This window comes from Uloborus diversus, chromosome 7, assembly GCF_026930045.1.
Source record: "Uloborus diversus isolate 005 chromosome 7, Udiv.v.3.1, whole genome shotgun sequence".
NCBI classification, from domain to species: Eukaryota; Metazoa; Arthropoda; class Arachnida; order Araneae; family Uloboridae; genus Uloborus; species Uloborus diversus.
The window spans coordinates 113,226,503-113,240,469 of NC_072737.1; the positions used below are offsets into that span (position 1 = coordinate 113,226,503).

The following is a 13,967-nucleotide window of genomic DNA, read 5'->3' on the forward strand; positions in this document are numbered from 1 at the left end:
ATTTTCAAATGTTATTAACTTTCGGGATAAATTTATCAAATGTTCTTGATCAAAGTATTTTTGCTCCATTGTTATGCTGCGCAAGCTATTTTATCTTTAAAATCTAATTTCCCCCGCATCAAAAATGAACGAGGTAATACACTTTTATGACTTCCAGTTCTTGTAGTCGTATGTTAAATCCATTTTAAATTTTGAGACTGAATTCTGGAAATTGATTACGATCAAACTCCTGATTGCCTATGTCAAACTAAAAGCTTACTCGGTTCATTTGTCTTTAACACAGCTGTGTATACGGTTGCATCATTAGGGGGAAACAAGTCACAAAACGTTACTTCTCCCACCGTAGTCGAGTCGATTTCATGTCTAGGTCATCACATGTGACTCAGTTTCTTCCGTCTCTCTTTACTTACTCGTGACGGAGATTAGTGACGTCATCATTACGTTCGAATTGTAGGGAAAAAAAAAATTTGGCTTGAGAGAGAAGGTCGTGTGGTTACTGATTTAAGGGAAAGCCAGCTACCTTTTTGTTCGTTGAATAGATCTCAAGATGTTATTCCTGTCCCTGTTTTATTCTAGGGTGGTGATGCGAGAATATGGACTGATTTGAACGGTTGCATTTCATTTAACTTTTGGCACGGCTCTGTAGTAGTAACTTCAGCAAAAGGTATACTGTTTTACCTACTTAAATATACTACGAATTCAAAGAGAAAAAAAATGCATGTTTAAAATCCCTTTGCTTCGAACTTCAAGCGACAACAAATTTTATTCGTCGCAACGGGAATTTCGTTGTAATTGAATTCAAGTATAGTGGGGTCTCGAAAATCCGAGGTAATTGGAGCTCATGTCACCTCGGATTGCTGAAAACTTGTATTATTCGGAAAATTCTTCGAGATTGAAAACTTACACGTTTCGGGCGACTTCATTGTGTAAAGACAAGGAACTATTATCTTTCCGGAAAATTTATCACTCAAACTTTGACGTAGATTTTAATTGCTTCTAAACGAATGTTAACTCGATATCCGTACGCATTTATGTATGCAAGTCAACTAAAACGTAACCAGCCTCTCAATGTGTTTTTATTATTTACTGTACGTAGTCAATAATTTTTACAGCAGCAAAAGATTTCTATTTTCAGATTTTAATGAAAATAAAATTTTGAGCTACTAAGATGTATAACTTAAAATATAAATGAAGCACCTCGGATTAAGCAGAACCTCGAACTTTTGAGACTCTACTAATGTAATGCTTGAATTGGGATTGAAAGTTTATTTCGCTGAAAGGGATATTTCGTTGTACTGGTATTCTTTGCAATGGGCTTTTAATGTAATTTGTCGAAAAAGAAACGATCTTCTGAAGAAATACAATGTTTTGTAGCGAAATGTATGAGCGATATAACAAGGGATAACTGCATTATCAATTTTAAAAACGCAACACCGTACACCCACAGAAAACAACCCACTTAACGCACTGTTCTTTGTTTTCTTTGAAAAAGTTGCACTTACAGAGAAATATCATAGAAAAAAAAATAATGCAAGTAAGCTTTTGAAAAGGTTGTAAATTTGATGCATGAGGCGCAAATTTTCAATTGCAACTTTCTTACTCAACAAAAATCTTTTCTGGAGCTCAACAGTCGGAGAATTTTATATTCAAAACAAAAAAAATAAAAAAAATCGCAAGATTACCAACATTTAGGGGAGTTTGAGATTTTTTTTTTTTCAATTAGCGCAATTAGTGAGCGAGGTTTTCGTTTTTTCCGATAAAATGTGCATCAAATGAACACCTTTTTGCCCCCCCCCCCCGGGAAAAATTCGAAATGACAGGTCTAATTACCAATAGACAGAGAAGAGCTTTAAAAAATAATAAAAATAGGAATACCAGAAAATCCAATACAGCTAGCAGACAAATCTCCTAAGTTTCAGTATTGAAAGTCTAATGGTACTAAAAATGATTTTTCAAGCGTCGAATCCACCCAAGTCATCTATTTTTCAGCAATACAAGACACACACGAACATAACTAAAATTAAACTAACGCATCAAGTATTTATGCAGCAACCATCAGATAAAACGTAATATGTGACTAGTTTTGTCACTTCCAACAGCCCCACCCTTGTGGGCGTGACATTAATTTGCGAATGGCGTACAATATTTCACCGCTAGCACGATCTAATTCGACATTTCGACGAAATACATTAAGCCGATTAATTAAACGTAATGATTGTAAGAAAAGAGCGTAATTACTGCGTTCAAAACGCGTGCTTGAAATGAAAATTTTGATATCGGTTCCAGTGTTGCCAGATTGGGGGAAATTTCCCCATTTTGGGGAAATGGGTTTTGAGGGGAATTCTGTGGGGAAAATTTTTTTCCTTGGGAAAAACCTGGGGGGAAAAAAACCTCGGGGAAAAAAGATTTTTTTTCGTATTTAAATTCGCGTCAAGAAGTAGTGGGAACATTCGTGAAATACACCTTTGTATCAAACAGCGTTGGGTTAGCTTTGCTCAACTTAATGGAATTCGCATTATGTGGAATATTATGCTATGGAATTCGCATTAATGTTCTGCGTGAGTAACTAGTTGATACGTGAAACAGGCCCCAAAGCAGAATACTACTAAATTTGCGACGTACGTCACAGAACAGATGCCTGAGCTGCAGAACGATTCTGTTCAAATGTGAGAGGAAAACTGATACATTTTCTGCAAAAATTCTGCAATTTTCAGTGAAATTTCTGCAAAAACCATGGTGCAGAAAATCTGCGGAAACGGCGGTGCAGAAAATCTGCGGAAACGGCGGTGCAGAAACCACGGTGCAGAAAATCTACAGAAACCACGAAGCAGAAATTCTGCGGCAACCGCGGTGCCGAAAATCTGCAGAAACTACGATGCAGAAAATCTGTAGAAACTGCAAATTTTCTACAAATACCTTCCAACTCAAGATAGAATTTTGTAGAAATTCTGCAGATTTCTTAAAATTAGAAGAAAATCTAAAATTTTCAAATTACGATAATTTGGCGGAAAGCTCGCGATGTTGAATTCGATAAGTCCTTTGTAGGACTTTCACGATCGATCTTCATTCACAGCAATTTCGTCCATACACGTATTTTTTGGAAATATGCCAACACTGAAACACGTCCATCGCCGGAAATTGCGTGTTTTGTTTGAGATTTCAATTCCTTTGCATCCAGAAAATATGTCAATCATTTAGAAAGTTTTGAAGTGTTTTATTATATGTAACCTGAACTCGACTCATTTTATTCCTTATTTTATTAGTTTATTTATTTAGGAACATTATTTTAATTGCTCCTTCATGCCATGTAAAATTAACCAAAAAAATGTAGTTGCCACCTAGGTTCGGATTTTTATAAAATTTTGTATCTTTGCTCTGTCTATGTATTTTAGAAATCAAACAAACTATTTTTTAGAGAATCTCAATCGGTTTAGGTTTGACACCTTGTTAAAGTTTTTTTGATTTTATAGTTTTCATGATCAACTAATTTTCCAAATTCAGTGCTCTTTAATTAGTCATTTGATTGAAAGCTGTGATATTTCCGGAAATATCTTATTTCCACACAAATAAATAGCAACAGTCCAGTAAAAAAAAAAAAAAAAACTCCGATATGAAACGATTTTGATTTTTGGCACCCAATTTGTGGAAAATGTCACGGTTTTTCGCATACAATGCTTAAAGTACTTTCAGAACAATTTTGGTGAAATGATTTTACGTTGCAGAACATCCTAAAGTATTCTGCTTTGGGGGAAACAGGTAAAAAGTGTGATGAATAGTGTTCTTGGATAAATATATACAAAAATCATAGTTTAAATGTACATACAGAAGCAGAGTAGTAAATGCTAGTAGAAAAAAAAAATATTTTATTATTTCTTATCTCTCGGTCAGGCACTTGTATTTATGACTAGTGGCACTTGCACGGCTTTCCTCGTAGTAGAAAATTAAGAGGTCTTTTGGCCCCCCTGTATATTTACAAATAATGCATAATGAATTTCTCGCCAATTGGCTTGCCCACGTTACGGTTCCACGTTATGATAACTTGGTAATTTACTCATCCATCTTATGATAATTTTGCTCGGGAAAATGTTCTTAAAATTGGAATAGAAAAATAAAAAAAATCAAATTTTCAAAAAATCGCTTAAAAGTGCACACCTTCATGCTACAAACTAATTCTTTGCCAAATTTCATGAATATCAGCCGGACGGTCTTGGCGCTATATGCGCGTTAGAGATCCAGACAGACCGAAAGAGAACCGGACAGAGAGATATCCAGACAGAGAGACTTTCAGCTTTATTATTAGTAAAGATAAAAAAAGATAAAGAAGACAAAAAAAAAAAAAAAAAAAAAAAAAAAAGCGAAAATGTGAAGGAAAAAAAAGTTGGGGAATTCTACAAGAAAATTTGGCTATCGGGGAAAATTTTTTTTTCAAGAGACAAAAATATTAGAGGAAGTCGATTCATTTTATGAAAATATTAGTGGAAAAATAATTTTTGGATTTGGGGAATTTTGGTAGAAAACATCGCTTTTTGTGGAAAAGTTGGACGGGAATTGGGGAAATCTGGATTTGACCATCTGGCAACACTGATCGGTTCATACAAGTTGGTTGGTAGAGAAAAGAAAATGAATGCTGCCAAAAAAAAAAAAAAAAGTGCGATTATTTACTTCATCATTGCTGCAAAACGATACTAAATAATAAATGTGAACGAGAGAATTCTTTCTTGGTTTAAAATACATTCCTTTCAAGGCCGTAGCCAGGATATTTTTTCGGGGAGGGACATGGTCGAGGCATAGGTGGTTCTAGGACATGTAATCAAGTGAGAAAATAGCATTTAAAAATTATGTTTATTATGTTGTTTGAAAAAATTAAACAACAATGTATTTAAAAAACTCGTATCAAATAATTATTTTAATTACTTCATTAATATTTGATAACTAATTTATATTCCATAGGAATTATTTATTATGGAGTTCACAAAATAAGAGGACTGCGTACGCTTTTACGGTCTATAACACTTGATACAGAGTTTATTACATGTTTGCAAATTACAAATGCATGCGTCCGGGGCTTTTAGAATATTTATTAAAATCTACAAAATTAAGCATGTAATCAAAAGTATGATAGGATTAAAAATGATAGTTTTGATCATCTAAATCTGTTACGTCTCTTGTTGAAGTGTATTTAAAAGAATGTTTTTAAAAATGTTATCCGTAACAAGAGTCATTAGCAATCAGTAATGGACCAAGGTGTGAAAAAATGAGGACTTTTTGAAATTAAAAAAAAAAAAGTATGGTGGTGTGGAGGGAGAGGCGAAAAGAAGAGATCTGAATGAAAGATTTGTATAACAAGGTCAAGTGATAGTGAAGGAGGGATCGAAGGAAGAGTTTTGATTAGATTGTCTTTGTTTATTTTTTGGAGAGAATTTAAAATTTCGGGGGAGGATTTGTCCCGACGGTCCCCGCCCTGTCTACGGCCCCTGATTCCTTTGGTCTTAAAAAGAACATGCTAAGTAGAACGTTTATCGAGTTTTTTCTCAATTGAAATACGTTGCTTTTTAACATGCGATTATCTTTTAAATAATGTTTTTTTTTTGTAACCAGTAATTTCTTCAATACTTAATCAAACGTTATAAACAAGGCATTCTAAAAATTTCTTCTTCTTTTCTTTTTTTTTTTTTTCCCCGCTTTCGGCGAAAAATCAAGATACAATTCAAATTTTGGTTCTTTTCGAATTCATTTTTAAAGCTAATATTTCAAATTGCCTAATAGAGAAGTGAAACAATTCCCGTGCCCTTTAATAGTCTACATCATTAAAGAGTTTTAGTTCACAAGATGAAGTTTTCTCAAATTAGAACTGGAAAATAAAAGTCTCTTACGAGTAAGCGAAAATCCTAAACTTAACTCAATTCAAGCAGTGAGATAAAGAATAAAATGTAACAAAGGAATTTAAATATATTTTCAAACGTTACTTACGGCCGTTTTGCTATGCGCCAAGAGTCCCTAAGCACATATAACTGAAATTTGGTACAAAATTAGTTCCCCCCAATTGGGAGGAGTACATATCGAAGCGTTTTGAATTTTGTTATACCTATATAAACCAGTTCTTTCTTTAAAATAAATAAATACCTTTGTGCTGAATAGTAAAGTCAGAATTAATTGTAGTTGTAAACTTGCCTATATTGGACAGACTCGGCGTGCTTTAAAAATTCGCTTGAAAGAGCATCAAAATTATGTGAAAAAACAACAATTAAATAAGTCTAGTATTGCTCAACATTGTTGGGATTCGAATCACTCTTTTGATTTTAACTCTTATCAGATTATCCAAAAATGCCCCAATTCATCAGATCTTGACTTTTGGGAATCCTTTCATATTTTGAGGAACAGTTCTAACTTAGTTAACGATCTTGGTGCAGTTCCATATTTTTCTAACATTTGGCTCCCATATCTTTAATACTGTCCTTTCCCCATTCCCCCCCCTTTTTTTCCCACTCATTTTTATCTATCTTCCTTTGTTTATTTTTACCTTTTTGTCTTGATTGACACCCCCCCCCCCCCCCAATTTTCTTCTATTTATCTTTATTTTTCCTTTTTTCGAATATTTTTTGTTTCTGTTTATTTTATTTCATGGTTTTCCATTCTGCTTTTCCTTTCTTGCGGTTCACGGTTATTGACAATTTCTTTTCTTTTTGTTTAAGCTTCGGCTTAATCCTTGTCCAATTGAATTCTTTCTTTCTGGGTTCGTACCTAAGAGAAAGCTCCTGGCCTCTGCTTGCATTCCTATTGGTTCCTGATCGGTTTATAACTTTGTCATTGGTGTTTGGCTAATTCGCTGTTTTTATCTTTTAAGCTGCATGCTTATCTGCTCTTGGCTTTTGTCGGATGTCTTTTCATCCATAAGCTCATTATTTTTTGCATTGAAAAAGGCGTTCCCTGTAACGCCGAAACACGTGTCTGCTGTAATTTACAAATTTGTGCTTCTACTTACGTTGTTTGGTCTGACTTTACAGTTCTTTCTTTATTTGAATTATATTTTCTTTAGTTATATTTAATTTAATTAACTCCTTTTATCTGCGGGAGGGAACGGGATTTTCATTTCGTTCTAATCGTAACGAGTAATTTAATCAAGTTATTTTTAGCACTCTTAACTCTTCGCGAACCAAATAAGATTATAAAGCAATCTTTAGGGTTTGGTGAGTGTCAGCCATTAAGAGATGAAATGTAGGGAGTGAAAACTTTCATTCGTGAAGACCCCAAGTCACGTGACAGATTTTAAAGCAAAACATTCGAAGAAATCAGGTTTGTTTGACGTAAAACGTGGCAACCATTGGTCGTTGTTGAGTCACGTGAACTTGCGGTCTTTGTTTCAGCTTTTACTAAGCCAATGATTGAACTTGCTCCCTCCATTTACTAATTCCTGCTTTAAGGTGTCAGCCACCAAGAAATGGAGCTTTCCTAGTAAGTGTGAGCAAATATTTGATGTATAAAAACTGTACATGCCAGTTACTTCTACGTTTCAGATGAACAGGGGCGTGCACGGGGGGGGGGGGACACTTGTGGGCCCGAGCCTGAAGGGGGCCCAATATTTTTAAAACTAGGGGGTATAATATAGGGGTAAACAATATGGAGGGGGCCCGGAAAAGTCATTTGTGACGGGCCCGAAAATTTCTGTGCACGCCCGTGCAAATAAATCTTAATTTTTTGTGACGTCATTAGTCAGTTATATCACGTTTTCGGATTTCGTCTGTGTTGTATTTCGACTTGAACTGTATATTGCTTGCCTGATTAGTGTTGAAGATTTTTACTATTGCAACTTAATTCCTTATTTACAATTTTCAGTACTCCAAAAGTCTTATCTTTATTATACGATATTCGAAATGAGTTATTTGCCAGCCTTTTAAGCAGAACTTAAGTTTAATATTATTTTATTGTGCAAAAAAACAAAACGACTGTATAAGCCACACATGCTGTAATATATCAAAAGTAAATAGTTCTTGTGGGTTAGTTATCGTATATTCTAAAATTCCTATCCCTGGTAATATCTCTCCATCATATATCACTTCTTATCGCCTTCCACATCTCAAGGTCTTCATCCTTATGGTTCAGTAACTAAGAAGCGTTCACAGAATGCGTTTATGATTCGGTTCTTGTTTATAAAATTGAACTTGAAAGGCGATGTCGTAACGAATATTTTTTATCTCGAATTTTCCAGAACTTGTGGCAAAGATCAAACAGCGTTTCCTCTCAAATTTCAGGACGATCATCAAATTTTTAACCGACTTCAAAAAGGAGGCGGTTATCAGTTCATACCGTATGTATGTTTTTTTTTTTTTGTTTGTCCACTCATAGCGTTTCACCTAGTGAACCGATTTTGATGATTCTTTTTTTAATGGATAGAGGATGGCTCAACTTAGGTCCCATTACTTTGTTTGACCATATTTGTTCTTTAAAAAAAAGTTATGGGCAAAAAACAGTAAATTTCTCTATTAAATTATTAAAATGATACTAGCGAAGTTCGCACTTTTCATCCGTGGATAATGGTGGCTCAGTGGTAGAATTCTCGTCTCCCACACGAGCAACCCGGGTTCAACTCCCGACTAGGACAAAGTGAATTTTACTAAAATTTCGTTTCTACTGTTTCCCGTATTTTCTCGAATGTTCTATTAATTTCTGTATCTTTTTCACATCTGGAAAGTTCCAGCACTTTTTCAAGTTATATGTAACGTTCATTCGTGGTTCTGAATTAAGATCTCGAGTTGAGACTAACGAGTATTCGCTTCATTTGGCTTTCACATTGTCTTCGCTATCTTCATCTACGCGACAGTATGAAACTCATTGTTATAAAAGTTTGGTGCCATATAACAGTAGGTAACATTAATAGTAATTGTAATGATAATTTTGAATAAAGGCTTTTCTAAAGCAACACAGTGATATAGAGTCTTATTTCTTACTAGGTAACTTCTTACTTTTACTGAAATATCTACATTTACACAAAAAAGAATGAAATAAAAAAATTTTGAAAAAAAAATAGAACCGACTTCAAAATTGCTCTAAAAAGTGAAAAATAATTTTATTCTTTAAACACTATCGATAATACTTTTAAACATAATTTTTGAAGTTGGCGCAAAAACAAAAAGTAAAATCCATTGTAACCATGCTTCGTTCATATTTTTATCAAAAAATCATCCAAAGTTAGGAACGAAACATTTATATCGTTACTCAAATATATGCTGTCATCAATGCGTAGTGAAGAAACTGGACCTGGTTAAATTTATACTTGTAGTTGAGTTATGGCTGTGAATGAATTTATCGATCGTTTTTGCGCCAACTTCAAAAATTATGTTTAAAAGTATTATCGATGGTGTTTAAAGAATAAAATTATTTTTCACTTTTTAGAGCAATTTTGAAGTCGGTTCTATTTTTTTTTTTTTTCAAATTTTTTTTTATCTATTGACTGTTAGTGCTAACGAGGAGCGCCCCGAACTTAAATTTTTGGGAGGGCAGAAATTCTCAATTTGCCGAATGAAATTCCGAATCACCAAAATGATGACAATTTTGCCAAATGGAGTTCCAAATCACCGAATGATGATATTTTTGCCGAATCGTCTGACAAAATTTGCCGAATAAAGACATTTTTAGGAGGTCACAGTACATCGGGGCGTCCCTGCCAGCGGTTCCCAACCTTTACAACCCATAAAATGGTGTTTCGGCGACATTCAAGCGTACTTTTTTTGATTAAAATGAAGACTAATTTGACTTTAGACAAATCCTTTGTACACAATTTACAGACTGAAACGAAATGATTCCGATAGCAGCATTATCTACCATTTGGCACTCGACATATATTTTAAGACGTAATGTGTTTTCATTATATATTTTTTTTCCAGGTGCAGAGATTAAACTGTTTATCGTTTAGTTATGAATTATTTTGACATTAGTAATTAGTTTTCAATCACAGTTTTCAGTAACTTTTATTTCATTTGGAACTGCTACGCCAGCGTTGGCGTGAACGTAATGACGTAAACGTTTTGCGTTAACGCAAAAATGTACTATTCGGTATCTTAAATTGAAATTGTAGGTAAAAATCTTACCGTTTGCTGATTCTTTTTGGGCGCTTTCATCTTTAATTTCTTGGAAAGTTATTGAAATTGACTAAAGAAAATGCACAATACTATCTAAACGAAAAACTCACTATATTAACAAAATATTTACTCGTAGAATAACAAATTTACAAATCGCACTCCATAAAAGATCATTCTTCAGTGTTCCATCAATTCTATTTATCCGCTGTTGCTAGGATATCCACCAGTCACATGGTTTGGTTTATGAGCAGCAAAAGGGTTGCCATAGCTCGGTCTACTCTTATTATTAGTCTATGCAAGGAACTAAAACTAAAACAGCGCTGGGTTCTCAAGCTAAGTTAAGTTGTTCTGCGGAATCTCGCAGACGATTCCTATAGTTCACTAAATAATAAAGTCTCGTATATAACGTAATGACGCAACAAGTGGGTTATTTATTAGTAACTAGCTGCATTGCCCGGCTTTGCCCGGTCCACTTTGAAAATAAAAATTGTGTCAAGTGACGTATATTCAGCAATTAGGCTTCAATAAATAAATTAAAAAAAAAACATCATGCAGGATTTTCCTCCAAACAATGACGACAGGTATTAAAATACTTTTAAGAAATTAAATCGAGAAAGATGGATTTAAAAAGCGTACCCATGGAAACACAAAATAAAATAAGTTTCAGGAATTAAAATGCGAAAGAAAATGGTTAACAGTTTGAATAGAAAATGAGATTTTTTGAATTTGCTTTAAAAAGGCTTGTAACTTTTTTTTTCCTTTGAAGATAGCTTAGTTTTTCGACCATAGGTCGAGATAGATCTGAAGTAAAAACTGTCGCTTTTTCCAATGGTGTCAAAAAGAAAACTGTGGGACAATTCCTTCACTTTTTATTGATATATTAAATGAAGAAACTAGTGCCGCAATTTCAGCTAAGCCTAAACAAATTCGAACTAAAAACGTAAATAACTCCTGCCGTTATTGAGTTAGAGCATTGAAACAAATTGCATAGAACGCGGAAAATTCTACTCTTTCTAACGATATATAATATTAAGATGTGCAAGTAAGTTTTCACCCCCATATTCAGGAGTTTGTGAAAACTGACCTAAATTGGAATAAAAAAAAAAAAGAACTATTAATCGAGTTTTTTTTTCGAACTGGTCTGCAAACCTTTTCAAGACTTAAATGAACAAACTGAGAAAATTTTAGCGAAATCGAACGAGTAGTTCTAGAGTTTTTCGAGTTCAAACACACGGACACTTTTTGGAGACTTCATTTTATACTAGAGATTTCCCCGAAAGACGTTTACTCTAAAAATAAATTGGCTATTGCATTTTCTCCTTCAAATATTACGAAAAATAATACTTTTATATTAATTTTCATCCTTCAGACAAAGAAAAACACCTGCTTTTTAGCAATTTGTTTCAAAACCAAGTACTAATCTATTAAACTAATATTATTTAGTTGTAACAATTTGTTTTAAAAGTTGTTTCGGCCAATTCACATCGTCAAGTCGAGTTCAAAGTTCCTTTAAGTATTACCTTTTTATCAATCACTGGTGATTATCGATTTGGTTGATATTCGTGATTTTTAATAATTTTGTTTTGTAACCAAACAGTGACCCAATCCTAATGCTTGTTTTTACTTCTCAGAAAATCCCACTTTACCCCCTCTGGGTACCCCCTGTTTGGAAACCACTGACTTAAACTCGTCAAGTTTATGTACATGTTTCTTCTTTTTAAAATAATCTTTTAATATAACTTTCAAATCTTAATTTACTCTGTATGGTCGGCAAAAACCTTCAAAAATATTCATTTGCTCGCTGAAATACTAAGGAGAATAATTAAAGAGAAATAAGTGGAGCAAAATTCCGTCGTTCGAGCATCGTTAAATGAATTGAAGCACTCTGTGTAATTACTTACTTTATATCTTGGAAGCTAACTGCAATTTATAATTCTGCGATCATTTGAATGTTTGTTAACAGAATTTCACGTCGAGTTCATTAGTGAAATATCTTCCCTTTTATTGCTTTATATTTTGTAAACTAATTATCTAATGACAAAGAGCTTGTCAGAAACGACAATGCAGTTGTTAGATATTAAAGTTTTTATATATTTATGGGTTGCGTGCCTTAAATGTTTTTTAAAATTTTTTATTGAAAAAAGAAGATAATCATTCGTGCGGAGGTGGGTGGGATTGATATTTTTTTACTTTTTCAAGTAACAAACCTTTACACTCTTGTTTTCAGTCAGTTTTTTCTGTCACCTTTAATTATCCTTTTTTCCCTTTATTCTTTTTTATTTTTGTTTTTCATGAGATAAATGAGAGTAGCAAAATTTTTGTTTTAGTATCGAATCTTAGTACGTAAAACCTGTAAAGTTGACCACCTTTATAAGTTGACCACCTGTCTATGTTGACCGCTTTTGTCAGGAACGGAATTAGTCCTATGTTATATAATGAAGGAAAACCTGTGTAACTTGACCACCTCTCTATCTTGACCACCTATCTTGACCACTAATGAACACCAAATTTGGTTTGGAGTATTGTAAAAAACCCTTTGTAAGTTGACCACTTGGTTTATTTTTAAAATTTTACTTAGCAAATTGTTTTATTTTATTTTTTTTAAAGCTTTCCAAGAATATTTTTGATACCAGATCAGCATTTTACTAACTAAATGGAACAGCAGCATAACTAAACCTTCTTTTGAGCTTAACCACATGGGAAAACTACTAAGAATCCTATAGAGAAGTACAAAGTATTTTTTCCAGTTGCAATATTTTGTGGCAACAATGGAATTGTGCTAAAGAGTAAAGTTACTTGCATTGCAGTATTTCTGGTGCAAGGGATTAAGAGATACGACATTTTCATTTTCAACTGCTTTTTTGAACTATGAGTTTCCAACTTGTTGCTCTTTGTGTTATAGTTTTACATAAAATGGCTTCAAAAAGAAAGTTATTTGAACTTGAGATTGATAAAAGATATGAAATATTAAAATTAATTGAAAAGGGAGAAAGCCAGAGAAAAATAGCTGTCACATATGGAATTTCTAAAACTAGTGTCTAATAAGTGCGCCAACTTCAATAAGGAGTTATTTTGTTGAAAAGTAGATCATCATGGGGTTATAAATGTATAAAAAATTTGTAATTTTTGAGAAGCTATGAATTTTTAGGAACTATTAATATCAAATGAGTAACTTTTCATAATTTTTTTTTTTTTTTGATCAATTTACTGAAATTTTAAATTTGCATGACACATTATGCGTCATTCCGGGAAAATAATCTTTAAAAATGTTTGAATAACATTTTAAATTATTGTTTCAAAGTAATGCTAAACAATGAAAGTGAATTGAACAGAAAGAGTAAGTGTCAATCAATCAGAAAATGAATACATGGTGCAAGAAATGACAAAAAAAAAAAAAAAATCATTACCCCCTTTATAAGTTGATCACCTGTCTAAGTTGACCACCAAAGTATTGCACCGCAAGTGGTCAACTTACACAGGTTTCACTGTACTACATTTTGAATTTGGTAACATTCAAAGGATAAAGGAAACCTCAGTTTCTCATAGTTGCCAAATTTTTGCTCTACAAAATAGTTGCTCATAATGCAAACCCTAAAATATTTCAGTTCTTCTAAAGATTTTTAATTTTTACAACAGTAATTCTTCAATGTCTAATCATTAACCATTGCCTTTTTAACGTTTACATGGTTTGGAAAACATATTTGTAGTATAGGAACTATTTTTCATAGTACTTTTAAAAAAAAAGAAAAAGAAAATTCCTCGTTTTTTAAAATGGTATTTGTGTGCTATCGCAATCAGAATTTACCTTCTGGGGGGAGGGGGAGACCTGTGCATAAACTACCGTATAAGGATTGCTAATAGCATATGCTTCAACTTCAACCTTAAAGTTGG

At 33.3% G+C, this 13,967-nt stretch overlaps 1 protein-coding gene and 1 long non-coding RNA gene across 3 annotated transcripts in view; both read left to right on the plus strand.

Moving 5' to 3' along the window:
* LOC129226576 (phosphatidylcholine:ceramide cholinephosphotransferase 1-like) overlaps positions 1-13,967 on the plus strand; it is a 126,340-nt gene that overhangs the window by 51,370 nt on the left and 61,003 nt on the right. The window contains exon 1 of one of the 2 annotated variants that reach the window (XM_054861197.1): positions 577-664. The exons of the other annotated variant lie outside the window; for it this stretch is intronic. The gene's annotated coding sequence lies outside the window, so the exon portion shown is untranslated. Of the gene's footprint in view, positions 1-576; positions 665-13,967 lie in introns of those variants that run through there. 2 annotated transcript variants of the gene reach the window in all.
* LOC129226577 (uncharacterized) overlaps positions 1-13,967 on the plus strand; it is a 123,465-nt gene that overhangs the window by 42,158 nt on the left and 67,340 nt on the right. The window lies entirely within an intron of this gene.